The sequence below is a fragment of the Podarcis tiliguerta genome (genome assembly GCF_965153285.1).
Source record: "Podarcis tiliguerta genome assembly, chromosome: 12".
Lineage (NCBI taxonomy): Eukaryota > Metazoa > Chordata > Lepidosauria > Squamata > Lacertidae > Podarcis > Podarcis tiliguerta.
In genome coordinates this window covers 53,045,363-53,058,394 of record NC_139545.1, presented here as the reverse complement: position 1 = coordinate 53,058,394, position 13,032 = coordinate 53,045,363, and the positions used below count along the sequence as shown (strand labels likewise).

The 13,032-nt window shown below is 47.3% G+C and overlaps 1 protein-coding gene across 1 annotated transcript in view; it reads right to left on the bottom strand.

Moving 5' to 3' along the window:
- Positions 1-13,032, bottom strand: part of LOC310660986 (vasoactive intestinal polypeptide receptor-like) — a 109,927-nt gene that overhangs the window by 74,380 nt on the left and 22,515 nt on the right. The gene's annotated exons all lie outside the window — the stretch shown is intronic.

The window sequence follows — 13,032 nt, the reverse complement described above, 5'->3', positions numbered from 1 at the left end:
CACTTAAAAACTCTATTTCTGAGTGGGGCTCCCCACCCCACAGCTTTCCCCACAAACCCCCACTTTTTAAGCACTCAGACAGAGCAAATGTGAATTTGGGTTTTCAGCGGACGTTTGCTCCGAATGAGCTTTAAAGAGCATGTTTTTGCGAGGAAAGCTCCAGAGCAAAGAAAGAAAGTATGCTAGGACATGGAGCCTAAAAGCACGGACCTAGAATCACAGAGTTGGAAGGGAACCCAAAGATCATTTAGTCCAGTCCCCTACAATGCAGGAATCTTGTCTCTGGAAAGATCAGAGGAAACTTAAATGTATTTATTGAACTATGTAGGACAAAGTAGTTAACTTGAAACCCAATAAAGAATAATTTGTATTTTTTATATATACAGTGGTACCTCGGGTTACATACGTTTCAGGTTACAGACTCCGCTAACCCAGAAATAGTGCTTCAGGTTAAGAAAGGTTGCTGACCCCTGTACTAGGGGGAATTTCTGCCATCAATTCCACCATGAATAAAATGGTTGTGCGCTGGCGCGCTGGTTCAGGGAAATGTAATAGGTAGCAACAGAAGGGTTGAAGCACTGATAGTTACCTGTTTGGTGTGGGGGTGGGAACAGGGACACATGAGCTTAAGTAAGCACTATACCTCTAAACCAAGGGACGAGGGTGGCATTGTGGGTTAAACCACAGAGCCTAGGACTTGCCGATCAGAAGGTTAGCGGTTCAAATCCCCGCGACGGGGTGACCTCCCGTTGCTCGGTCCCTGCTCCTGCCAACCTAGCAGTTCGAAAGCACGTCAAAGTGCAAGTAGATAAATAGGTACCACTCCAGCGGGAAGGTAAACGGCGTTTCTGTGCACTGCTCTGGTGCACAGAAGCTGCTTAGTCATGCTGGCCACATGACCCAGAAGTTCCAGAGAAAGAGGTCCTGGTACTCAACATACAGTTCTTACAGTTAGTGCCATACCAGTGCTTTTCTTAAAGAAAAGAAAGAATTGCCATTGCTGCGTACCATTAATATAGGGTTACCAGAAGTCCCCGTTTCCCGGGGACAGTCCCCGGATTTGCAAATAAGTCCCCAGCCAAATTCCATCCCCGGAATGTCCCTGATTTCATCTAATGTCCCCAGGAAACACAGTCTCAGCAGCCCGGAGTGGTTGGCTCTGGCTGGCTTCAGGAGCTGCTCTGAAGTCCCCATATGATGGTGGTGCCGGAGCTCTAAGATGCAGCTTCTGGGCTGCCTCCACCTTCCCTGACTCCAGCAACTAAGCTGTGAAGGGAGGCTTCATGCTGCCTATCACAGCAGCCTCCCAACTCCTACTTGTGTGCAAGCAGGAGCGTGCAGGGATCTCTCAGTTAGGCCTCCCTTCCCAGCTGAGGGATCCCCGCCCCCTCCTGCTTACACGCAAGTAGGAGTTGGGATGGGGCTGCTCCTCAACGTGTAGCATTTATTGATTGATTGACTGATTAATTGGTTGGTTGATTGTGTCCCCGGATTCATTGAAAAAAATCTGGTAACCTTACCTTAATACCCCCAGAAAATATTTACAGAAATATTGCAAAATTAACGAATGTTAGAAGAATATTGGAATGAAGCTATATGGTTTTAGCAGAAGTGTTATTAAGAATTATATGAATATTAAGTGTGAATGTGTTAAAGTGGAAAATTTAAAGTTACCGGTAAATTGTGTTAGGATAAATTATAGAACAAAAATTGAAGAAGAGGGAAAGGATTTGTTGAACCAGTTAATTTGAACTAGAATACAAAAAAGGGAGGTGCGAGGAAGTCGAGGAAATAAGCTGATGAAAGATATAGATATAAAATTTGGATGTGTGTTTTTGTTTTTTTATGTTGTATTGTTGTATTGTTCTTTTTTCTTTCTTCTTTTTTATTGTTGATGTATTGTTTGTTGAATGCATGTATTGTTTTTCTTCATTGTTTCTCTTTTTATAATTATAAAATATCTAATAAATATTAATTTTTTTTTAAAAAAATTAATACCCCCAGAAAAAGAAGCACCGATGTTATTCTACAGAACACTATGTGCATCACTAATGCTGTGGCTTGTTTCAGGTGATATTCTCTTCCGGCCTCTTTTCACTTTCCTTCAGCTTTGATCTTAAGCATTTTAAGTACATCACCACGCTGCAAACTGCCTTGAGAGCTCAAAAGGCAGTAAATACATTTGAATAAATGAAAGATTGAGAAGCTCCCTCATACGGACGGAAAGGGAAGGTTAGGACTACCCACGTCAAACAGAATCTCGAAGATTTTAACAGACTGGTACTGGTTTTTTTTATATCATGTCTTCAGGGGAAAAAGGGTTTTTAAGCCGATGCTGGCATTTTACCTACTTTCGGAATGATTTACATAAATGAAATACCTGTGCAATGCTCAATCAGAATGGAAAAAAACCAGACAGGATTTGCAGAAAAGATGGAGAAGCAAGCAAACCCGAAAGCGTTATTCCTGTACTCAAGTGATATTTCCTGGAGGAGACTGCTAGCACTACTCTTGGTGCTAGGAAAAACAGGCAAAATAGACTCTTGATCTGATACAAGAGACCTGTTGCCCCAAACCAGATAAGGAGATCCATGCAAGTCAGCAAGGTTTTTGTGTGTGTCAGCAGTGGCTAGATCAGGAATTCCAGACACAAATTGGTTTTTTGCATCTCAATGCACATTGGGAAAACACATCTAACTCTGAATGCCTTTGAAAACAACGCAGGGCACATTCTGATGCACATTGAAACACACATTCCAATCTACATTCTGGCACAACTTAAAATAAAAAATAATATTTTTGGAACTGTGGCTACAGCTGGATTGGGGCATATAAAGGAGACACACTATCACATACAAAGGGTGGGTTTGACATGTTCTCCCTGGCCTTCTGCTGTGAAGGTCATCGCACGCCTGCGTGCCTACTGCTCACAGTGGCTCTTTGGACTTCTTCTGAATCTGTGGACATGCATGTAGAACAATAAGAAAAACACTACATCCAGAAGAACCAGAATACCAATCTATTGGAGGCTTGGGTGCAACTCAGCTTGCAAAAGAGGGGCTAGCATGGAGGTGTGATGGCCTGGGATTCTGACTCGGAGGCTGAACCTGAGGAATCCCAGCCTGCACAGGAGTCCCCGCCTCCAGAACCAGCTGAGCCGGGGCTGGGGCCTGAGGCTGAAGGGTCCTCACCTGTGCTAGGTCCTCAGGTGCAAACATCAGGTGAGTCTGCTCTGGCTCCTGAGGTGATGGAGGACCCATTGCCTGCAAGTGCTCCGCTCTCAGCCCCATCATGGGAAGCCGAGGTTGCCTCTGGGTCCAGTAACCCTCCAGCCTCTCCTGAGCTGCAGAGGCTCAGGGCAGAGAGGTGGAGGGAACTAAGTTCCCACAGGAGGAGTGCTCACCTCCAGGCCAGGAGAGGTGAGTCACCTGTGGACCGGGGCCGCCCTATGCCTCAGGGCAGATAAAAGCCAGCCAGCCCCAGTCCCAGGTTGCGGGAGCAACATTGTTGGTAGCCAGTTCCTGCCTGCACCCTGTCCTGCTCTTCTGCCAGAGTTCCTGACCTCACCTGACTCCCTGCCTTGGACCCAGCTTCAGCTTTGACGGACTGTCTCCATACCGCACCCTCGACCTCGGACTGGACTTGGACCTCACCGCACGGTTAACCCTCGGGACTAGCACAGTAGGTGAGATTGAGGAACCTCCAAATTCCCAGACTATCCGCATACCTTTATCTCTATGCTGACTTCTCTCTCTCTCTCTGTTGTTTAGACCAGGCTTCCTCAACCTCAGCCCTCCAGATGTTTTTGGCCTACAACTTCCATGATCCCTAGCTAGCAGGACCAGTGGTCAGGGATGATGGGATGTCTCAAAACATCTGGAGGGCCGAGTTTGAGGAAGCCTGGTTTAGACCCATACACCTTAGGTTGCTATAGGAATAGAACTACCTATGTAAATCGTATAGAAATTTATTTATGTATGCAACTACAGCGGCAAGAATGTTACTTGCCCCAAAATGGAAAGAAGATGTCGTCCCAGCAAAGGAAGAATGGATACAAAAACTTAAGGAATATGCAGAAACGGCGAAACTTACTGGAAGAATAAGAAATTGAGGTTTAAAATGCATTTCTAGGTTATTTGTGGGGCCTGCCTGGTGTTTTTACATGAGTAGAATGTGTGCTTCTATTTAAAATGCATCTCTGGGTTATTTGTGGGGCATAGGAATTCGTTCATTATTTGTTTTCCAAATATAGTCCGGCCCCCAACAAGGTCTGAGGGACACTGGACCGGCCCCCTGCTGAAAAAGTTTGCTGAGCCCTGGTTTCCTCCTTGCAGCCGCTTTCTCACTATTCCTCCCCAGACATCAGATAAGCCAAACACACAGATACCCAATCCGCCACCCTCTTACTATCCTGAGTTTTGTGCGCATCTTAGCACAGAAATCAGCCTGCAGGGGCAAAGAGCACACTAACTTTGCAAGCTCATACTGCTGGCATAAACTGAAAGCTGAAAAAAGTATAGTACGGGAGACCATCAAGTCTGAAATGGAACATAACAAATCTGGTCTTACCAGCTTGTAACAGCGCCTATAAAGTTAGAGCTCGCTTACACTGGGTTTCTCCATAAACTCTACTGTAAAACACACACATACTTTGCTGTCTCTTGGGTAACCAGAGTCTAGTTTATCGCCGTCGCTCAGAATTTGGACTTTATCCTCTGAAAGGCCTTGCGGTTTCTCCCAGATTTGTGCCTTTACAACTCAATTAATCTTGTAGGAGCCGGGCTGCGGATTGGCGGTAGAGAATCTTCTTTGCATGCAGAAGGGGCCAGGATCAGTCCCCAGAACCTCCATATTAAGTTGGGAGAGAGACTCCCTGCCTGCAATGTTTGGAATTTGCCAGGTGCGTTTTGCACCTGGCTATCAGTGAAGATATCTGGGTGCCAGGATGACGCCTGGCATCTCTACCATCGGGAGGTGCATGCCTGAGAATCCTTGGATCTGGACCGTTTTCACACACTACTACCACATCCTGTAGAATTCATATCAGTTATACTTTATCTACATAATCGGAAGAAGAAGAAGAGTTTGGATTTGATATCCGGCTTTATCACTACCTGAAGGAGTCTCAAAGCGGCTAACATTCTCCTTTCCCTTCCTCCCCCACAACAAACACACTGTGGGGTGAGAGACTTCAGAGAAGTGTGACAAGCCCAGGGTCACCCAGCAGCTGCATGTGGAGGAGCAGGGAAGCGAACCCGGTTCACCAGATTACGAGTCCACCGCTCTTAACCACACTGGCTACCAAAATGCTTTCTCTGTGCAGCCTGAGGAGTGAACAACTTTATAGTTAATTGTTGTTGTTTGTCTTCACTTAAACCCCCCTACTGCCCTGCTCACAGTTGTGAAGAATACTCCTGCATTATGAATGGTGCAGGTCACCATTAAAAAATGGCTAGTGGCCGTCATGACAAGTATGATCTACTGAGAGTTCCCAGTTCACTAGGTTCACAATAACCTTGGTAAATAATGTTATAGCCTTTAGAGGAGAGTGATCATTCTCCAGGACCTCTCAGTGACTTTTCTTCAAATTCTTCTGGGTTAACTGAGAAAGTTGGAATTTAAGGGACACTGTTCCACTCCTACCAAATTGATTCCAGAAGGTAGTACTGGGCCATAGCTGCTGTTACCCCTCTAGGCAGGGATGGGGCACCTCTGGCTTTCCAGATGTTGGTGAACTCCAACTCCCATCAGCCCCAGTCACTGTGGCGAATGGTCAGGAAAGATGGGAGTTGTAGTCCAACAGAGTTGTAGTCCCTCTTCTGCTCTCTCCCCATTTACTGTTTTCCCTTCTGTTTTCTGAGTCATAGAATCATAGAGTTGGAAGAGACCACAAGGGCCATCGAGTCCAAACCCCTGCCAAGCAGGAAACACCATCAGAGCACTCCTGACATATGGTTGTCAAGCCTCTGCTTAAAGACCTCCAAAGAAGGAGACTCCACCACACTCCTTGGCAGCAAATTCCACTGTCGAACAGCTCTTACTGTCAGGAAGTTCTTCCTAATGTTTAGGTGGAATCTTCTTTCTTGTAGTTTGGATCCATTGCTCCGTGTCCGCTTCTCTGGAGCAGCAGAAAACAACCTTTCTCCCTCCTCTAGGTGACATCCTTTTATATATTTGAACATGGCTATCATATCCCCCCTTAACCTCCTCTTCTCCAGGCTAAACATGCCCAGCTCCCTTAGCCGTTCCTCATAAGGCATCGTTTCCAGGCCTTTGACCATTTTGGTTGCCCTCCTCTGGACACGTTCCAGTTTGTCAGTGTCCTTCTTGAACTGTGGTGCCCAGAACTGGACACAGTACTCCAGGTGAGGTCTGACCAGAGCAGAATACAGTGGCACTCTTACTTCCCTTGATCTAGATGCTATACTCCTATTGATGCAGCCCAGAATTGCATTGGCTTTTTTAGCTGCCGCGTCACACTGTTGGCTCATGTCAAGTTTGTGGTCAACCAAGACTCCTAGATCCTTTTCACATGTACTGCTCTCAAGCCAGGTGTCACCCATCTTGCATTAGTGCCTCTCATTTTTTTGCCCAAGTGCAATACTTTACATTTCTCCCTGTTAAAGTTCATCTTGTTTGTTTCTGATCCACTTAAGAAAAGCACACTCTGGATGAACACGACAAAAACAGGTAGCGTTGTCGGATGACATCCTCGCATCCTTATCTCCCCACAGGCACTGCCACAAGTGGGTCAGATGCTTAAACTAGGGCAGGATCAACACACCCCTCTCTTTCCAGGCAGCAAGCAGTCTTGGAAAAGAGAACCGCTATACAGGCGCAAGCTACATACATATAAGCTTGTTGTTCTAGCCAAAGGCTGAAACAAACCTGCAGCAACAGTACCAAAGAAGCAATGCAGATCATATGTCCATAATATGAGCCAACATCCATGATATAAGAGAGAGGTTGGCAGAGACACCAACAAACTTGATTTCAAATTAAACCTCTGACACTCCCCAACAATTTATAGTGATTTTATCTAACTCCCTGTTCCTGGTTTTTATTTTTCATTTGCAGGCAACTGAAATAAACAATTTATATATACAGTGGTACCTCGCAAGACGAATGCCTCGCAAGACGAAAAACTCGCAGAACGAAAGAGTTTTTCGTTTTCTGAGTTGCTTCGCAAGACAAATTTCCCTATGGGCTTGCTTCGCAAGACGAAAACGTCTTGCGCCTTTTTTTAAAGCCATCAATGCATTCCTATGGGAAACCGTCAATACACAGTGGTGCTTCGCAAGACGAAAAAATTCACAAGACGAAAAAACTCGCAGAACGAATTAATTTCGTCTTGCGAGGCACCACTGTATGATAAATGTTCATAACTGCATATATAAACCACATGTCTGAAACCCCACAGAAAAAGTCCTGAAAAACCATTTTGTCCCTCCCAAATTGACCTCAAATATTTCTCTGCAAGGTCGAAGGAAAATGGAAAAGCCTTCCCATTGTCTTTTCGTTCACAAATACTGTCTTAAGGGTATGTCTGTGTATGAATAGGGCGAGCCTGTGACCTGGCTCAGGAACTAAGTATTTATCATTATGAAATAATCGCATCAAGTGACCATTAACAGGTAATCTGCCAGACAGGAGATAAACAATGCACTCAGATTTCTGTTGTAGACCGCCCTTTTGTGATGTAGGTATGATGTATCTGCGGGGTGGTCTTGAGCTACACCCCTTTCTGTGATGTATGCATGATGTTTCTGGGGGTGGTCTTGGACTCCAGGGTGGGCTATTTAAAATGTCTATATAAGGGTGGGCACACCTTTGTTTGGGGTCCTTCTCCTTTCCTGCATGTGAGGGGAACACCCTGTTCAATAAAGATCAAGCTTACAAGCTGCTTTGCTTCTCAATATTCTCTGGTTGGCCTCTGTTATTTTCTCCGACTGATGGAGAACCTACAAAGGACTCTATAAGGGCTCTTGTGTTCCCCATAAGGGAACAAGGGCAGATTTTTGTTTATTAAACAACGCAGCAGTGCCCTCCTCTGTGTTACGAGGCTGTTATTGTCACTCAAAAGAAACTAGACCATTTCTGCCTGGGTGTGCCCTGCTTGCTGGAGTGAGCAAAGGTTTCAGAAAGCGATCTCTTGGGTCTCTATGTAAGAGGCAGAGTAACAGATATCGAGTGATGTCTTCCGCCTGAGGTTGACCACAAATGCAAAGTCTGTCCACGTACGGGACCTTGTTGCAGTGGCCATCTAAGACTGCAGTGGGCATCTCTTGGAAACACGGCTCTGTAAAGGCATTTCTTAAGGAAACTGCTGAGAGTTTGGTCAGAGAACTAGCTCTAAAATGCTATGTTCCCTAGAGAGGGTATCAAGGTGGAGATCTGGTGTTTATTACTAGTTCTTCTGGATTTCAATCCCTTAAAGGTAAAGGAAAAGGTAAAGGGATCCCTGACCATTAGGTCCAGTCATGGCTGACTCTGGGGTTGCGGTGCCCATCTCGCTTTATTGGCCAAGGGAGCTGGCATACAGCTTCCTGGTCATGTGGCCAGCATGACTAAACCGCTTCTGGCGAACCAGAGCAGCACACGGAACCGCCGTTTACCTTCCCGCCGGAGCGGTACCTATTTATCTACTTGCACTTTGACGTGCTTTTGAACTGCTAGGTTGGCAGGAGCAAGGACCAAACAACAGGAGCTCACCCCGTCGCGGGGATTCGAACCGCGACCTTCTGATCGGCAAGTGATCCTAGGCTCAGTGGTTTAGACCACAGCGCCACCTGCGTCCCACAGCGCCACCCACACCCCTTAGTTGGCACTTAATCAAGGTCAAAGCAGAGCTCAGGTGGAAAAGAAGACTACAGGCAGCAGTGTTTTACGTGCCTCCGATATTTGTGTGACTGCACACACCCCAAACCTGGAAGTGACTCGAAAATGTCACAAAAACATCACAAAGGGGGGGGGGGACACATGGAATGGGGTCTCTGCAGGCTTCCTCAATGGTGTTTCAAATATATGCTATTTCACTTTCCAGAGTTGGTTATCACCCAGTTCCATAGAGCACAGTCATAAATTGCTACAACTGATTTTCATCTCGGATATTTAGGTTGCTGCAGCCTGCCCTGGAGCCTCTAACATGGGAAGTCACCCTTTGCCTGGCTCAAAGGCACCCTCAAGTTATCTCCAGCCCACGTCACTTATTGGTTTGCTTTCTTGCTTAGAGCTGTCTAACAAGGTTGACACATTCTCCTCTGCCTTCCCTTGATGATTGTTCCTTCGGCTGCTATAATCCCAGTCTAAATGTTTGGAAACATAAATGTGTCCATAACCTCTCAAGAGCCTGATCGGATTTCCGCAGAGAGCAGCCAATCGCAAGGCTCCAGGCATTTTCGGCCCCTTAGCCTGAGCCAGACTGCTGCCGATTCAACGCCCAGATCTCATAAACCTGAGGAAATGATGTCAGGGGTGACGCATAGAAAATATTTACTCTAGCCGCAATATCAAACAAAGAGTGATTTGTCGTTATCAGGTGACAGCGGTGAGAAAAGTGGAGCAGAGAAGTCCCGGATTTAGAGAGCTAAGGAACCACACACATGCAAGGCCACCAAAGTTGATTCTTGTGTCTTATGCACCAGCAGGCTGAAATTCTGCAGGTGCAGCTTTCCTCTTGGCTGCATTTGCACCTGTTGGATTTTGGCCTGCACAGTTACAGTCCTCTCCCCTCTCTCCCTCGCCACCCAGGCCAAGACGCAGAAGGTGACAGGGACATTGATGAAGTTTTATTTCAAGGAGGGCGGACAGTTGTCTGATTCCATATTTAATTTTTTTGGTAGTGAAGTGATTCCCCCAAATGGAGCTGAAATTTGGGGAGATGACTTGAATGCTATTAAAGGGTTAGAAACGGTTCAGAATCTATTTCTTTGGAGATTGTTCTCTTCACCCAATGGGACATCAGAGGCTCTTCGATGAACAGAAGCTGGTTGGACAATGGTCAAGGTGAGAGTCGACTGTGTATGAGTTAATTACCTGAAACGAAAGACATCCTTGCCCAATGGATGCTTTCCATCCAATTGCTATATGGAACTGAGGAGCACACATTGGGGAAAATTAAACATACAATGTAAAGCTAAAGGTAAAGGGACCCCTGACCGTTAGGTCCAGTCGTGGCCGACTCTGGGGTTGCGGCGCTCATCACGCTTTATTGACCGAGGGAGCCGGCGTACAGCTTCCGGATCCTGTGGCCAGCATGACTAAGCCGCCTCTGGCGAACCAGAGCAGTGCACAGAAACGCTGTTTACCTTCCCGCCGGAGGGGTACCTATTTATCTACTTGCACTTTGACGTGCTTTTGAACTGCTAGGTTGGCAGGAGCAGGGACCGAGCAACGGGAGCTCACCCCGTCGCGGGGATTCGAACTGCTGACCTTCTGATGGGCAATTCCTAGGCTCTGTGGGTAACCCCACAGCACCACCCGCGTCCACAAGCATTCAATGTAGCCTTGATTATTATCGTTTGCAGGAGCTGAATGAGGTTCTGAAGATGGACGAGGGCTAACTTGGGAATCGACTCCACTGGACAGAATCCAGGAAGGACCCACAAGCGATTAAATCATCTTAATGTTCCCCGTGCCTCCCTCTAGTGAAATCGGAGCATTTTAGAGCTAGTTACTTGTCTAAATGTCTGCCTGTACCATTAAGATCTGCCTTCGTTGAGTTGGGATTTCAAGCGACGCTGGTCAAGATTTCATACACAGATAAACTATGCATATGCGGGCAGTCGCAGGTAGAAGGTATTATTCATTATTTGTTTCGAGAAGCCTTGTTTGTTCAAGGAAGCAGTCATCCACTGGAGAGGGTCCAGTTTTTCCAGAGTGACTCCAACACTTGGTGATTCGCAAGATGGCCCTTTTCGCATTGGCGGCAATGAGGATTAGGAAGAAGGAATTGGACTGTGAACCGAAAGGAAGATTCGGAGGTCTAAATCTGAAAGACACTTTGTGTAGAAGTGGAGGCTCCCTAGCTATAGTCTCGCTGGAAATTGATGGTTCTGTTTGTATTAGTAGATGCCTTGATTTATATTTTGTGTTTGAAATTGCTTGTGCTTCTATGCTTTGGTCATGGCCTTTGGCAAGCACCAGTGGTGTAGCGTGGGGGGTGCAGGGGGGCCGGCCGCACCGAGCGCAACATCTGGGGGGGGGGCGCGCTCGCACTCGCAGCTCTCTGCCCCTACCTGGCTCACTCACTCTCTCTCACTGCAGTGCTGGCTGTGCGAATCCGATCCGAGCCGCCGGGTCGCCGCCCACTGTGGATGGGAGGGTGCCAGTTGTGCGGTGCGGTGCGGAGAGAGAGCGAGGGACTATCTGGGGGAGGGACAGTGCAGCGGGGGGGGGGGGCGCAAATTACTTGCCTTGCCCTGGGTTAGGGGGCGCAAATTACTTGCCTTGCCCCGGGTGCTGACAACCCACGCTATGCCACTGGCAAGCAACGTAAACTTACATCTCCTCTCTCCTCTCTTCTCCCTCTCCTTCCCTTCTCTCACCCCCTCTCTCCACCTCTTCTCTCTTCCTCCTCCCTCTCCCTTCTTCTCCCTCTTTTCTCTCTCTCTCACCACCCCCTTCTCAGTTACTCACAGTGGGCTGTCAATGGAGGAAGAAAGCAATCTCAGCCTCACAGACCCCCTACTTTTGGAAAACAACAACCTGATATCTATATGGTAGTTTTCTTTACGGGAATGGTGCCACAGAACCTCTGGGTGGGTTACGCGGACCCCTGGGGTCTGCGGACCACCAGTTGGGAACCACTGCTCTCAGCTAAGCAAGCATTATCCAGAGACTTCAGGTTCTGCAATTGAGGATATTGGGCAGTGATTTTTCTCCCGCTTGGGCTACAGTGGTACCTCGGGTTACAGACGCTTCAGGTTATAGACGCTTCAGGTTACAGACTCTGCTAACCCAGAAATAGTACCTCGGGTTAAGAACTTTGCTTCAGGATAAGAGCAGAAATTGTGCTCCGGCGGCGGGAGGCCCCGTTAGCTAAAGTGGTGTTTCAGGTTAAGAGCAGTTTCAGGTTAAGAATGGACCTGTGGAACGAATTAAGTACTTAACCCAAGGTACGACTGTACTGCATTGTGCTCTACGTGGGGCTACCTTTGAAGGTGACTCGGAAACTGCAATTAATCCAGAATGCGGCAGCTAGACTGGTGACTGAGAGCGGCCGCAGAGACCATATAATACCGGTCCTGAGAGATCTGCATTGGCTCCCAGTACGTTTCCAAGCACAATTCAAAGGGTTGGAGCTGACCTTTAAAGCCCTAAACGGCCTCGGCCCAGTATCCTTGAAGAAGCATCTCCACCCCCACCGTTCTGCCTGGACACCGAGGTCCAGCTCTGAGGGCCTTCTGGTGGTTCCCTCGCTGCGAGAAGTGAGGTTACAGGGAACCAGGCAGAGGGCCTTCTCGGTAGTGGTGCCTGCCCTGTGGAATGCCCTCCCGTCAAGGCAATAAGCAACTATCTTACTTTTAAAAGCCATCTGAAGGCAGCCCTGCTTAGGGAAGTTTTTAATATTTGATGCTGTATTGTGTTTTTAATATTCGGTTGGGAGCCGCCCAGAGTGGCTGGGGAAGCCCAGCCAGGTGGGTGGGGTATTAATAAGAATAAGAATAAGAATATATTATTTCACTGTTCACAGTCAAGGTAGGATTTGAACTCGAGTCCCCATAGCTGACAGCCATGCCACTAGGAACTGCCACGTCCTGACACCGCATGCCCCTGAATAGCAGCTGCTCAGATTAACAGCAGGAGAAAGCTATTACACCCGTTTCCCACCTTTGGACTTCCTGGAGGTGCAGGATTGGGCACTATGTGGAATTGGGTGCTGGCCTAGATGGACCTTTGATCTGATCTGCCAACGCCCTTCCTGTAGGCTTGCCATATTTTGAAGAGCAAAACAGAGGACACATTTGCCGACTTCTGTTGAGGCAATCGCCTGGGTGATGGGCCATGAAGAGAACAAAGGAAAGAGGCTCT